General features: G+C 46.0%; 2 long non-coding RNA genes across 2 annotated transcripts; both read left to right on the forward strand.

Annotated features, from left to right (window-relative positions):
* The first annotated feature begins 2,772 nt into the window (after positions 1-2,772).
* On the forward strand, positions 2,773-9,494 carry LOC120604561 (uncharacterized). Its single transcript, XR_005653375.1, has 3 exons — positions 2,773-2,962; positions 8,567-8,635; positions 9,439-9,494. It is a non-coding gene; the product is annotated as an uncharacterized LOC120604561 (long non-coding RNA).
* A 781-nt stretch (positions 9,495-10,275) lies between these two features.
* On the forward strand, positions 10,276-12,520 carry LOC120604559 (uncharacterized). Its single transcript, XR_005653373.1, has 2 exons — positions 10,276-11,680; positions 11,774-12,520. It is a non-coding gene; the product is annotated as an uncharacterized LOC120604559 (long non-coding RNA).
* Positions 12,521-12,865: the final 345 nt, after the last annotated feature.

Here is a 12,865-nt window from a genome sequence, read left to right on the forward strand (position 1 = left end):
TTTGCCTGGGTGCTGCACAGTAAACAGGTTTCTTAAAATAATCGATGAGTAGGGTTGAGAATGGGCCCTGGCCAGAAGGGTAGGAATAGGGCAGGGAAGGGCAGAAGGGAGGCCTCAGTTGGAGGGAACTGGCCAGGGATGAGCCAATACCTTAAGGGATCCAGGGGCCCAGGCTCTCAGATGACAGCCTCTACTAGTGAGTACCCAGGCAACACAGATCGGCTGGTTGTCACAGACTCATCAGCAGCTGCCCTCAGCACAACCACCCCCTACAATGTAATCTGCTGGACAAATAGAAGCTCTTCTCACCCCACCACCTCCAACAAGGTCTCTGAATTCAAAAAACAGCAAAAATATTCAAATGGTTACATATGAAATGTTGTCCTGCGTCTTTCTGTCTCAGATAGCAGCTGCCCCTCCCCAAATCCTTCACCCCCTCATCCCCCCAAACTATTTCTGTGCCAAAATGAAGAGGAGGCCCCAGGCTGTGGGGGTCTCCTTGTCTTGGGGAGCTGTATAGCAAGCTTTTATAATATGTTTTTCTGTCTCCTACATAAAAGAATGTACTTAACCCAGTGCCTGACATATAGTAGACATTTAATAAATTATGATCATTAAAATTCCTTTACAGAGATATCCTCATTAGGTTCTGTTTAGGATTCCTTTACACTGTCCCATATAGTACATAGCAGGATCTCCATGATTATAGATGATAAGACGTTTTCTCAAAAAGCCATAGAAAGAAAGAAATTAGTCACATTGGAAAAGGCAGAAACCAGAAAATTGACCTCGTTCTTCCCCTCACCCTGGTCCCCCAGGATGTCCCTGAACTTCTCCATAGCTTAGGGGCAGAGATAAAACATCTGAAAGAACTGCTGGCCATTCCCCACAGGAAGCAGCTCTTTAGCCATGAAAAGGATGCTCAGAGAACAACTGATGTCTGTCCTTTGAGGCCTCTGGGCCTCTCTTCCCCAGACACTGAGAACCACCTTCCGGCAGCCAGAATACAGAAACGAGATCCAAGTCTTTACCATCTGGGACTGAGACCCTTGAAGGAAAGATGCCAAGATGCATGGACAGTTGAGAGATTATTCGTGGCAATGGTAGGTGTTTCTGTGACTTGCCCTTGACCTCTTAGCAGCTGTCCTGCCTCTCTTGGTTCCTATTTTCCAAGCCCAGTTTCTCCAGATTTTCTGCTGATTCTGTGAATACCCCAATGGTCTCCCTATAGATTTCTTTTTTGCTTCGGTTGGTCCACAAGTTTCTGTTACTTGCACCCAATGACTCTCACTCGCTCCACATCTTCACTGCAAGCCTAGTCTAAGAATCCCCTTTCAGTAGCAGGTAAAAGCCAGGCCTGTCATCCAGGGAGCCCTCTTAAGAGTCACCAACATGTTGGACTCAGCTTTTTTACTCCTCTTTTTCAGCCCCCACCTTCCCATTAACGCTTCCAGGCCTCACTGGGCATACTGTCAGCCTTCTAATCAGGCAGTGCCCTGGGGTGGACTAAGATGGCACTGTGCCCTCGAAGCCTCTTTTGCTCCCACAGGCATTAGTCATGACCACCTCCACTCTCCCAGCACCTTATCTTCACCCCCCACGTAGGACAAATCACATTCTCTCACAGCTGTTTGTTTACCCATCTGTTGTCACACTTGCCTCTGTTCTCCTCAGGGCTGTGGGCCAGCAGTGAATGGTGACCTAGGAAACAGCTTATGCCTTAAGCTGACCCCAGCACCAAAATGGCCAAGAATGAAGGACAAAATGTGCTCTTCACACACTCTCCTGAGGAGGCACTGTTCTACAAAGAGGAGGCACTTCAGAAGTAGAGGGATGGCTTTCTTAGAACAAATTTTAGGAGTGTGCTTGGTAGAAGGTCTTAGATTTTTAGAGACTTTTTCTAGCAGGGGAACTATGAGGTTCGAGTCATCCGCTTGCTCTACGTCCACCTGGAAGAGTGACTCCAAGGGCCCCTCAGTGGAAACTCTCGAGACCTGGGTAGAGTGAAATCTGTTTTCCTAGAGGCAGGAAGCCTGAGTGTCCAATGTGAGTGCATCTCCATGCCACAGTCACCCCAGAATCCTATAACTGCTGGGGAGAGCCAGGGAGCCCCGTGAGGAGTGACATGATGTCACTCCTTTTCCGCTATTCCATGACACTCATGTAACAGGTCTCTTCTGACAACTCAGACTCAGCACTGAGGCCAGTGTGCCAGCCAGGCTTCAGGTGAGCTTCCTTGCTTGCACGTGATTCCTCTGAGGAAAGTGTCAGAGATGGCTGAGGCTGGATCACACCTGGGCCCCTATTTCTGAGGCTGCGTGTGGCCCCTGAGGCTTCCCTGCCTGCTGCTGCAGCCTGCACTGGGCCTCATCTGCCCAGCGACAGCTGAAGGGCCTGTTCAGTGTGAAGGGCTGGGTTAGTCCCAGGCTGGCCTCCCATGCCTGCAGGATTGGAGGGACCCACGAGGTCATCCAAGCCTGTACTTGGCAGAGCCACCCCAAAGTTCTCCCACCCTTGGTCTGGGCAAAGAGCTATTTTCCAGAGGTGGCTTTACCAGGGAAAGCATTCCTTCTGGGCCTGCAAAGTGAGAGTAGCTCTCTTTTGCATCATGACCTGACCTCAGGGAGGGCAGACACAGGGGCTATAACACCATGAATGAAAGGACGGAGGGAGTCCTTCCCGTGGGGCACGTTATTAAATAATCTGCTGAGTGGCTGGGATCATATCGCAAGAAGGATTTCAAAGGCTAGCCACCAAAGCTCCTGAGATCACAAAGGGCAGGCTCCTCACTCCCAGAAAGCAGGAGGCAGAGAATTGCTTAAGTGGGAAGCCTCTTCAGGAGACAGAATTAAAATCAAACAGACTGCTCAGCTGATTGAAAATTCTAACTCAGATGTTTCTAACCTCAAAGAATGATTCTGCAAGGACTCATGGCGGATGAGCCATCAGAGATGAGACACAGGTGAGGGGGAGGTCCTCCGCTATCCATAGCCATGAGTTCTGACGCCCTCAGACTGTGTGTGGCCTCTGAGGCTTGCACCTCTCCTGCTCCCCCCACCCTACCCCAAAACACCCTACAGCAGAGAAGCCTGGGCTAAGATGAGAGGCCTGGAACCTAGAGCCACTCTCCCTGGAATGACCTTAAACACTCCCATTGACCCCAAGAAACCTCAGCTTCCTCAGCTCTAAAGGAGAACAATGGCTGTAACCTGAAAACTTCACTGAAGCTCCAGTGAGACAGGGCATGTGTGGTGAAATCTAAAGAGCCACACAATGAGCTATTGTTGGTGTTATTTTTGACTGTTAAGTGTGGCCAACCCTGCCTGAGAGGTGGCATGCAGAGTATGCCCAGCTGGCAGAGAATGTAGCCCACAGGGGACCTGGCTGTGGCTGCGAGTCTAGACGCAGTGCCCAAGAGCTAGGTGGCTGAATGCGTGGACGCCTTCCACAAAAGGGTCTGAGTGGGTAGCTTTGGGCACCTCCAATTTCAGGACCGGATGTTCTGCTAGCCTACCTCAAAGCTGGGAAGCAGAAGTGGGGACCAGAACATGAGACTGGGGTTGGAGTGGGCACTGCTATGGGGCTGCCTTGAGCATTTGCTGTGGGAATGCCAGCGGCTGCATTTTCTCCACCCTTGCCACCTTGCTGGGTCAAACTGAGGCCCGTGCCTTTAAAATCGTTTGACATCTTTGAGATGGGAAACAGAGTTCCCAGCAGAAGGCGGAAGGCGGCAGTGGCTAAGGAATGCTGTTCTAATGTAAAACTCTCTGGCTCTCTGGGGATTTCACTGATACTTCTACTGTCAGGCTTTGGAGTGAAATCACCTATGATGGTTCTGGGAAAGGCCCCAAGATTCTCTGTGCCGATCCTTGACCCATGTGAGCACAGAGCTAGATTCCTCTCAGGCTGTGCAGACCCATCTTCCACCCTCAGCTGACTGTAGCCCCTAGATTCCCATTTGGACCCGAAACTAAGAACTCAGGTCTGGGAGGGCTGCACAGTGGGGATTTGCCCTGAAGCCTCTCCTTGCCCGGCCCCTCCCGGATGTGCCCAGACAAACACTCAACGTGGCTGGATGGCAAAGCCTGGACTAGCTTACAGGTTTCCACTCAGGCTGTTCTTTCCACCACACCAGTTGCCCTCCTCCCCTGGACCAGACCATCAGAGGTTTGTGCCCATTTTGCATGTTTACTCCGGCTCTTTCTTATGGCCAGTCAGCTCCCTGACAGGAAGGACCCTTCTTCCCACCGTGGGGTCTCTCATTCCAGCCTGAAGATGCTCCAGCTACTCCCCTCCTGGGCCTGGCCCCACCATTGGGCGAGTCCTATTCAAATGTAGGCTCTGGAGTCAAGGAGAGCAGGGTTGGATCCTGGTCTGTTGTTTAGTAGCTGTGCCACCTAGGGCAAGTTACTAAACGTTTATCAGCCTCAGTTTCTTCGTCTGTAAAATGGGAATTGTAATCGTATACATCTCTGGGTAAGAAAATTAAATGAGCCAGTCTAAATATAACAGCCTAACACAAGAGCTCTCAAACTGTGGTCCAGAGAGAGGCTTTAGAGAGTGCCCCGCCCCCGCCCTGCCAGGACTGTGAGGTTAAAACTATTTTCATAAAAATACTAAGATGTTATTTGCCTTTTCACTCCCATTTTCTCATGAGGGTACAGGAGAATTTTCCAAAGGGCTACTGGCTGTGACAGTTAGTGGTATATGTTCTGGGTATTCTTAAGTTTTTCTCAGTTTTAATTTATAAAATGGTAAATGTCACTAGATAGAACCCACATAAGCAAAAGCTCTCTGGGGTCGTCATTAATTTTAAGAGGGTCCCCAACTTTGTGCTTTCCCAGCGGAGAATATAGAGCCTGGCAGATATTCCCAAATGGACGGGGCTGGAAGGGACCTGGAGATTGGTTTTTAAGCCTTTTTAAAGCAGCAGAACCCTTTCCAAATGGAATTATACATGGAATCCCAATACAAAAAAAGCAGATAAAAAGAGCTCTGTTGAAGCAGGTATGGGGGTTCTGACCTGTAGCTTCTCCTTTACACATTCCTGCCCAGGAAGCCCCTGACAACCTTGGACTACAAGAAAATTCAGTGTGAAAACTACCAATCTAGGCCAAATCCACCTCAGTCTCCTTGCAGCTGGGAAGGCTGAGACTCAGAGAGGGAAAGTGAGTTACTCACCGATGCCTACAAGGGTGTCAGAGCCAGGATTATCAAGATAGGTCCCCTGATTCCAAGTCCACGCTCTTTCAAGTACCCTCAGCTTCCCAGCTACATGGCAAGTGTTCTGTAAATATTTGTTAAATGAATATGCAAACTTTCCTGGCAAGGCTTCCACGATTCTCTCTATCCTGACCAAACTCCTTCACCCTGAAAACCTTACTGATTCCTGGATTGGTTCTAAACACATGGCCTGTACTCCAGCCATATTGATTTCAGCTGTCTCGAGTATCACTGTCGCCCTGTTTATCAGGCCCACAGGTACCCAGTTGGGAGCTAAATTTATTAGGAAGACTACGACAGTGCTACAACATTGTTACCTCACAGGGTGTCAGTGCTGCAGGCCTCTTCTCTCTGGTCAGTTTGGTCAACCTTTACAGCCACCTACTCTATCCAAGGCATTGCACTGACTGGGGTAACAGATGAATACAATATTAATGGCCACAAACACAACCAGTGCGGACTTACTGTTTGCAAGGCAAGGCTCTGCTAAGCACATACAGCTGATCCTTGGACAACACGGGTGGGAGCTGCGTGGGTCCACTTATATGCTGAATTTTTTCAATTAATATAGCCGATCCTTCGTATCCACAGTTTTACATCCCGGGATTCAACCAACGGTGGATTGAAAACTATTTTCGCATTCCCAACCGCAGATTCCCAACTGCGGATTTCCACCCACAGTTTCCCAGCCGCAGAGCGAAAGTACTGTTTTCATTCTACGGTTACTGTTTTCCACTCGCAGCTGGTTGAATTCACCGATGCAAAGGACCAACTGCAGTTAAGTTTGGGGGAGTCAAAAATTATACGCAGATGTTCGAGTGCATGGGGATTGACACCTCCTTTGTTCGAGGGTCAACTGTAATAGCTACATTACTCAGGATTCATTTGGTGACAAGCAACAGAAACTGAACTCAGACCAACATTAAATGTTCCCATAAGAATCTGGATATGAAATTTCATTAAAAAAAAAAAATGTTCTTCCAGATTCACAGGGTGAGTGTGAGGTGGAGGAGGATTTGTGCCTTTGGACCATGTCCAGTGATCAGGAAAACATAGTTATGAGGGGTCCCTTACAGGTGAGGACAGTTGTGTCCCTCCTGGTCACTGTGCTATGCAGGCAGCTGGAGCAGGTCCATTCCATAGAAGAGAAAACCGAGACTCAACTAGTAGAGGGCAGTGCCAGGACATCTAGACCACACACACACTTTTCTGCAGTCTCCATGGCCTCGGATGCTGACCTGACTGGCCCAGACTGGTCAAGGCTTCAATTGCTTGGGGAAGCTGGCCACAGCAGTGGTCTCTGTATCCAACCCAGCTCCTTTTCGCACTGTACAAAAGGAGTACTGGGTGAATGTAAAATGTCATATCAACCTAGAATTTGGATTTACTGAAGGCATTTGGGGTGAGGAAATAAAGGGGTGTAAGGTGGGGTCTCTCTGTCTTGGTTTTCCAATGGTGAGAAAAACGTTATGCTCGCTGACTTGGTAAGAGCACTTGTCCTGGATCAGACAAAGCCATTTCCACCCCTTAGCATGTAAAGAGCTTGTCCCTCAGTTTCTTGATAAAATGGGGACAATTCAACCTATGTTGCAGAATTTTTGAGAGTAGTAAATGAGATAGTGTATGTGATCTGGTCTAGCAGTGACTGGCACAGTGGTACTGAAGAAATATTTGCTGCTTTCATCACACAGTACAAACTCCATCTGTGGGGATTTAAGAACCATCACTAAAGAAACCATAGCCACAATTACAGACATAATTAAGAAAACCTATTATGCCAAAATCCAAATTTGCAAACCAAATAAAGGTAAATTATTCTACTTACAAAAACAAAGCAAAACAAAACAGAAAACCCAAAACAAACATACAAAAACCTGAAACACACAGAGAAATTCCCTTTAAATCAGGTTAAATCATGTAATGCTTTTACTTATCCAGTCTTTTCAGGAACATATTTACTGGATAAAGCAAAGAATTTGTGTCGACCTGAGCATCTCCAGCTCAGAATTGCCCCAGGTCTTAACCCCATGATGGGAGGAGAAATTTGCTGCTTAAATAAGAGTTAATCAAGAGCCCTTGAGATTAAAAAAAAAAAAAAAATTCTCCTTGGAAATTCTCAGCATAAATGGTCCAATGTTCATATCTTATGGCCATAAAGAAAATGCCATAAAGAGAAATGTTATGAAGAATGTAATTTGCAGTAGAAACCATCCTCACTGGAGACTCACAGCACTCTCTCTCTTTCTTAAAGTTCTTGATTAACTCTGTGGCCTTGAGCCATCTGGGTGGCCTCTCTGAGCTTCAGTCTTTACATCTGTAAAGAGGGCCAGGGGCTAATGAACATGTCAGACAATAGGCTCGCATTAGGTCTTGCTCAGAAGTGCCAGCTTCCTTCCCTGTGGTGGTCACAGCAAGAGATCTGGCCACCACTACTGCTACTATTTTTGCTCTCTCAGAAAAACACTTAAAATTGATTTTGACATGAAACAGTCTTCTAAGCTGGTGCCTCGAGCATGAGTGTCACCCTTAGTGGACTGGGTTAAAGGCTTTGTTTTGACAGATATCAGGCTTAGCTGGGCACAGGTGGCAAGGAGGCCCCCAGAGGCAATGTGCCATCTGTGTGGCTGACAGTTTTCAGACCACCTGCAACAGATGTCCATGCATCTGCGAGAAGGGGGACACTCCTGGGGGAGAGTGGGTCTCAACCTTGGCTGCAGGTCAGACTCATGAAGGGAGACTTTAAAAAACATAGATGTTTGAGAGCCACCATGGACAAAATGAATCAGAGTCCTCAGGGTGTTGTCCACATAGATCTGCCTGATTCCAGGCCATCTTCATGGAACTGAAGTTACACTTTTGTGATTCTCTGCTCAGGGTAGCCCAAACCACTTTAGGGTTCAAGCAATGGCCTCTGTGCCTTGTGCTGCATTCCTTCCACATGCCAGGACTTTTTCATTTTGTTTCAACCTCATAAACACTCTTTTGTGCTTGGCAAGGTAGTTGATGAGCAGCAGCAAGTATTTTGTGAAAGAATTTTACCAGTGAGGACACTCAGGGTCAGAGAGGTAAGGACGCTTGCCCAAGCTCACACAGCTGGAAAATGAAGGAAACAGGATTCAGAGGCAGATTTCTTGATGCCAAAGCCAGTAATGTCTAGGTTGGCAATCTACACCCGTGGGCCAGATTGAGCCTGCTGCTTATTTTTGTCCGTCTAGGGAGCCAAGAATGGTCTTGACATTTTTAAAAGGTTGTAAAAGACAAAAATAAAAACAAAGAATATGCAACAACAGATGCTATACGTGGCCTGCCAACTCTAAATTATCTCCCATCTGGCCCTTTACAGGAAAAGTTTGTCAAACCCTGGTTAAGACGGTGACATATGTCTGCTTCTGAACTCACACTGGGATGGCTGGTGAGATGACTCGGGGTCAATGTGTCCCTCCAAAGCTTCATGTCAAAAACACTGTTCACAGCAGTTCTGAATCTTTAATGTGACTTAGGTCTTCAAAGTCTTTTGCAATCTTTGTTTTGCTTGCTCGGCCTGCAGATGGCACCTGTTCATTTGGATGTGCTAGTGTTTGCCAGAGCATCACAGAGAGCCTTAACTTTGCAATTTATCCTGCCATGTTAGGAGCTTTCATCAAGGGCCTCTTTAACATCCAGGGGCTAGGGTCAGTGGCTAGTCCCCCTTAAATCAGAAGCCAGAACAATGACTGACCCACTCCTGTTATATTCACTTTTATTTGATCCTCATAAAAATTTTGTGAAGTTGAAGAGAGGGCACTGTTATCCTAATTAAAAACAAAACAAAACAAAACAAAACAAAATATCTTTATATGTGATGAAACTAGAGCTCAGAGAATAGAGATTTGTAGAAGCACATGAAATGGTGGGACCACCGTTTGAATCTGGTGATTCTCTAATCATAAATATGCTCTAGGTTCCAACAGCCTGGGGCAGCCGGGGGCAGGGGGAGGAGGGTCGTCAGCTCAGTGCCCTGGGTTTAGAAAAAGTGTCCAAAACTGAGAGTTGGGCAAAAGAATGGCGACAAGGAATATGATCTAACATTCCCATTTGAAGCTAATCTAGTTTTCTAAGAACATATTCCTTTGTTGTGACCTTCTGTTCACTAGTAATTGAGACACTGGATTACTCCAAGTAGATGGGAAATTCTGTAGGAGACTGGTGGCGATGCAAATGATTCTTGTCTTCCAGAGGTGCCATGATTTTGCCCGGAGAATAGATTACAACTCAAGTGTTATAGTTTTGTTGCCTTATCAGATAATCAATTTGTAAACAATGTAGCAATCTTTTCCCAGCATTCTCTCTTTCAGTGATGATTAATATTTTCTATTTTTTCTATTTTTTTTTTAATGAATCCTGACATTCTGCTGGTTCTTTGACACATATTCATTATATATTTGTATAAGAATGATGTTTTTAGCTTTTTCGAAAATCATATTTCGACATTCATTACGGTAGCAAATGGAGGTCTCCAAGCTCCAATCTATCAAGCCGCAGTGATGATCACCTTGGAGTTCGAAGGCTCCTCTCTTTGGGTAGAATAATCCACCAAGGTTTTAGAAAGACTTTGGATAATCCATCTAGGTTTAGCTCTTGGCTCCACTACTGAAAAATTGACTAAATTGTATGATTTCACTCAGTCTCAGTTCTGTCGTCCCTTAAATGGAGATAATATCCCCATTTTTTTTTTTTAACATAAATAACAGTGTACAACAATAGAATACAGAGGTTGAGGGTATAATTCTGAGCCATGCTGCCTGGGTTCACATCTTGGATTTGCTGTCTTATAGCTGTGTGAACTTGGGGAAAGTACTTAACTTTATTGTGCCTCAGTTTCCTCCTCCATAAAATGGAGTTAGGGGTTAGTATCTACCTTGTAGGGTTGTTGTGAGGATTAAATGGGTCAGTATAAATAACATTCTTAAAACTGTGGCTAGCATATTGTAAGCACTTAATTCATGTCAGTGTAATGAAGAAAACCCTTAAAAATTAATTAACAGAGCTCCTAGTATATAATTAATGCTCAAAATATTGGTTACTGTTAAACATCAAGGACGTCCACTATCCAGATCCATGGAATCACGGCAGGAGGCCTGTTTACTCATGAAAACAAAGAGGTGCCGAGAAGTCAAGAAATGTGCCCAAGATCACATGGCCAGAGCTAGAACTTAGGTCTCAGGAGTCCCAGGCCAGATTCTGTCCCCCGCGCAAAGCAAAGGAGCTAGACACTGAAGGTGAAGTACACCGATCTATGTTTAGCCTTCTCTTTGCCCTATTCTCCCCTCTAGCTTTCAGGGATCCCCCTCTCCAAGGAACTGTCTTTCCCTTGCTGCTACTGCTGCTTCCATTTAAACTCCACTTCTGTTGGGGGACTGGAGGAAAAAGCCAGAGACTGAGCGAAATGCATCAAGCCAGGGATGGTATCAAGCAGTCTTAGGAGCAGGAAAAGAGGCAGAACTGTCCCACTCCCTCCAGCTACCTTCTACTCCCCGGGGTCCTCAGCTTTATGCTACTGCCTCCAGACAAAATTGTTAAGGATTTCCTTGCCAAGTGATGAACAGTAAAAACAAACCCACACCACACACATACCCTACATACCAGACATTCCCTGGATGGTTTGCTTTGTAGGTGACTGGCCACAGACGTCTGTAGCTTACCAGAGGCAGATGTCTCTCTGAGAGCAGAGATGGAGACTGGGGGTGGAGGAAGTGGGGGGAGGACCTGGGCTCCAGTTTCTCCTCCTGGAGTCTGAAAACAGGACTGAGACCTCTGCTGTTATTTGTTTGTCTGTTATCATTTTCCGCCCCCATCAAGCAAGCCATTAACCGGAATCTAGGCATCACCAACATCACACTCTAGAGGTTATTTTGAATATTTACTGGAGATCTATTATGAGTCTGGCACTACGTTAGGCCCACAGCAGAGCACTTGAGTTAACTCTTGAAAGTGGAAGAAATGGGGTTTTCTTTGGCTACATTTTCAAGATTGCTTTTATGTTGGTGTGAGGGAAAGGGGAAGCAAAATTTTGATGAGTGCCTAATAGGTAGCTGAATGCTTGCAGGCCTTTTTCCACATTGCTCTTGTCCAGGGCCAGTTACAGTTGTTGGCAGCAAATCCAGCTCAGGCTGGCTTAAACATGGCAGGAATGTATTTGGTTAGGGATTGGGAAGTCTGGAAGAATTAGGTTAGACAAGCTGATCAGCAATGTCACCAAATATACAGATTCTTTGATTATCTTCACTCTGCCATCCTGGGGGTGGCTCAGCTTGTGATCAGAGAGGCTTCTTCATTCACCACACCACTGATGTATGTGGGAGAGAGAGGCTAATGCTTCCAGCAGACATTTTCTCCCCATTCTTTGGCCAGATCAGGTTGTATGCCCATTCCAGAACCAGTCGCCAGCAGCGCCTTGACGGATCACCCTTGACTTAAGGTCAACTCCCCTAAAATATTACTGCGCCTTTCTGGGGTAGGAGGAAATAGGTGTTGTGGAGTAAAATGCAATGTCCATTACATATCCCCATAGGCTTGGAAGCAAAATGATTTGGACAAAGCCATGTCTGTCTGAAGTTCAAAGGCCCTGCGTATGTTCTTTTCACTTCATTGTGCTGCCTTATGAAGCAAGAAAAGAGAAGGAAGGATTGAAGAGCTGAATTTCAGGTGTGCTTTTGAGACAATGGAGCTGTGTAAGGAAGCTTTGGATTTATTAAAGACCCTTCACCCCCACCCCAGCATTTCCCTTTTCTTTCAGGTGACATTCCACTGGGATTTGGACCATGGGCACCATTTACAGGGACCGGCTCACAGCCTCTGAGGTCCTTTCAACATCTCATCGACAATCTTCCTTCTGGCTAGAACGCGTCTTCTGGATTTTGCTGAACAATGGAGAGTGTTACCAGGAGGTCTCAGGATATTTAGGATTAAGTTGTGTTTCCTTGCAACTGTCTTAGAAAGTGGACACTAGGAAAGCAATTTTCAGAGAAACCATTTTAGCAAGAGTATTGCTGTGTGGCATGGTGGGGCCACGTGAAGGGGTAGGGAAGGAAAGGAGCAGCTGTGGTGTGTGGTGACTGGAACAAACTTTTTTTCTTTTTCTTTTTTTTTTCTTTTTTTTTCTTTTTTTTTTTTTTGCCTATTCAAGTTCAAATCAGCCAGAGTCCAAAACAGCTGATCCCCAGGTCATAAATACTGTGTGTAAACTGCATGGTCTAAAGTGTATCATCCAGGCAATCAATCGTTATGAAATCCCTCATATGTCCACAGCTCGGTTTTAGGTTCTTGTGAAGCTACATGTGACGAGATGTGATCCCTGCCTGTGACTAGAGGAGGTTGCTGCACAGACGAAATATTACCTAGTAATACAAGACAGAGTGTGCTACGTATCCTCGGGTTGGGGCAGGGGAGACAGACAAAAATTCCAACAGGATTTTAGAATAGAGTTTCCCAAGGTACGATCCTTGGAACACTTATTTCTCACAATACACTGGAGAAAAAAAAAGTGCTCTGAGGCCAAAAAAATTGGGGCAGCACCATATACTATATGCTCCTTTTGGAAATAGCCAACATATCTGAGTAGCTATACATAGAGATGTCTTAAGAAATAAACTTGTTTAACTTT

Source organism: Pteropus medius, unplaced genomic scaffold (assembly GCF_902729225.1).
Source record: "Pteropus medius unplaced genomic scaffold, Ma_sr-lr_union100, whole genome shotgun sequence".
NCBI classification, from domain to species: domain Eukaryota; kingdom Metazoa; phylum Chordata; class Mammalia; order Chiroptera; family Pteropodidae; genus Pteropus; species Pteropus medius.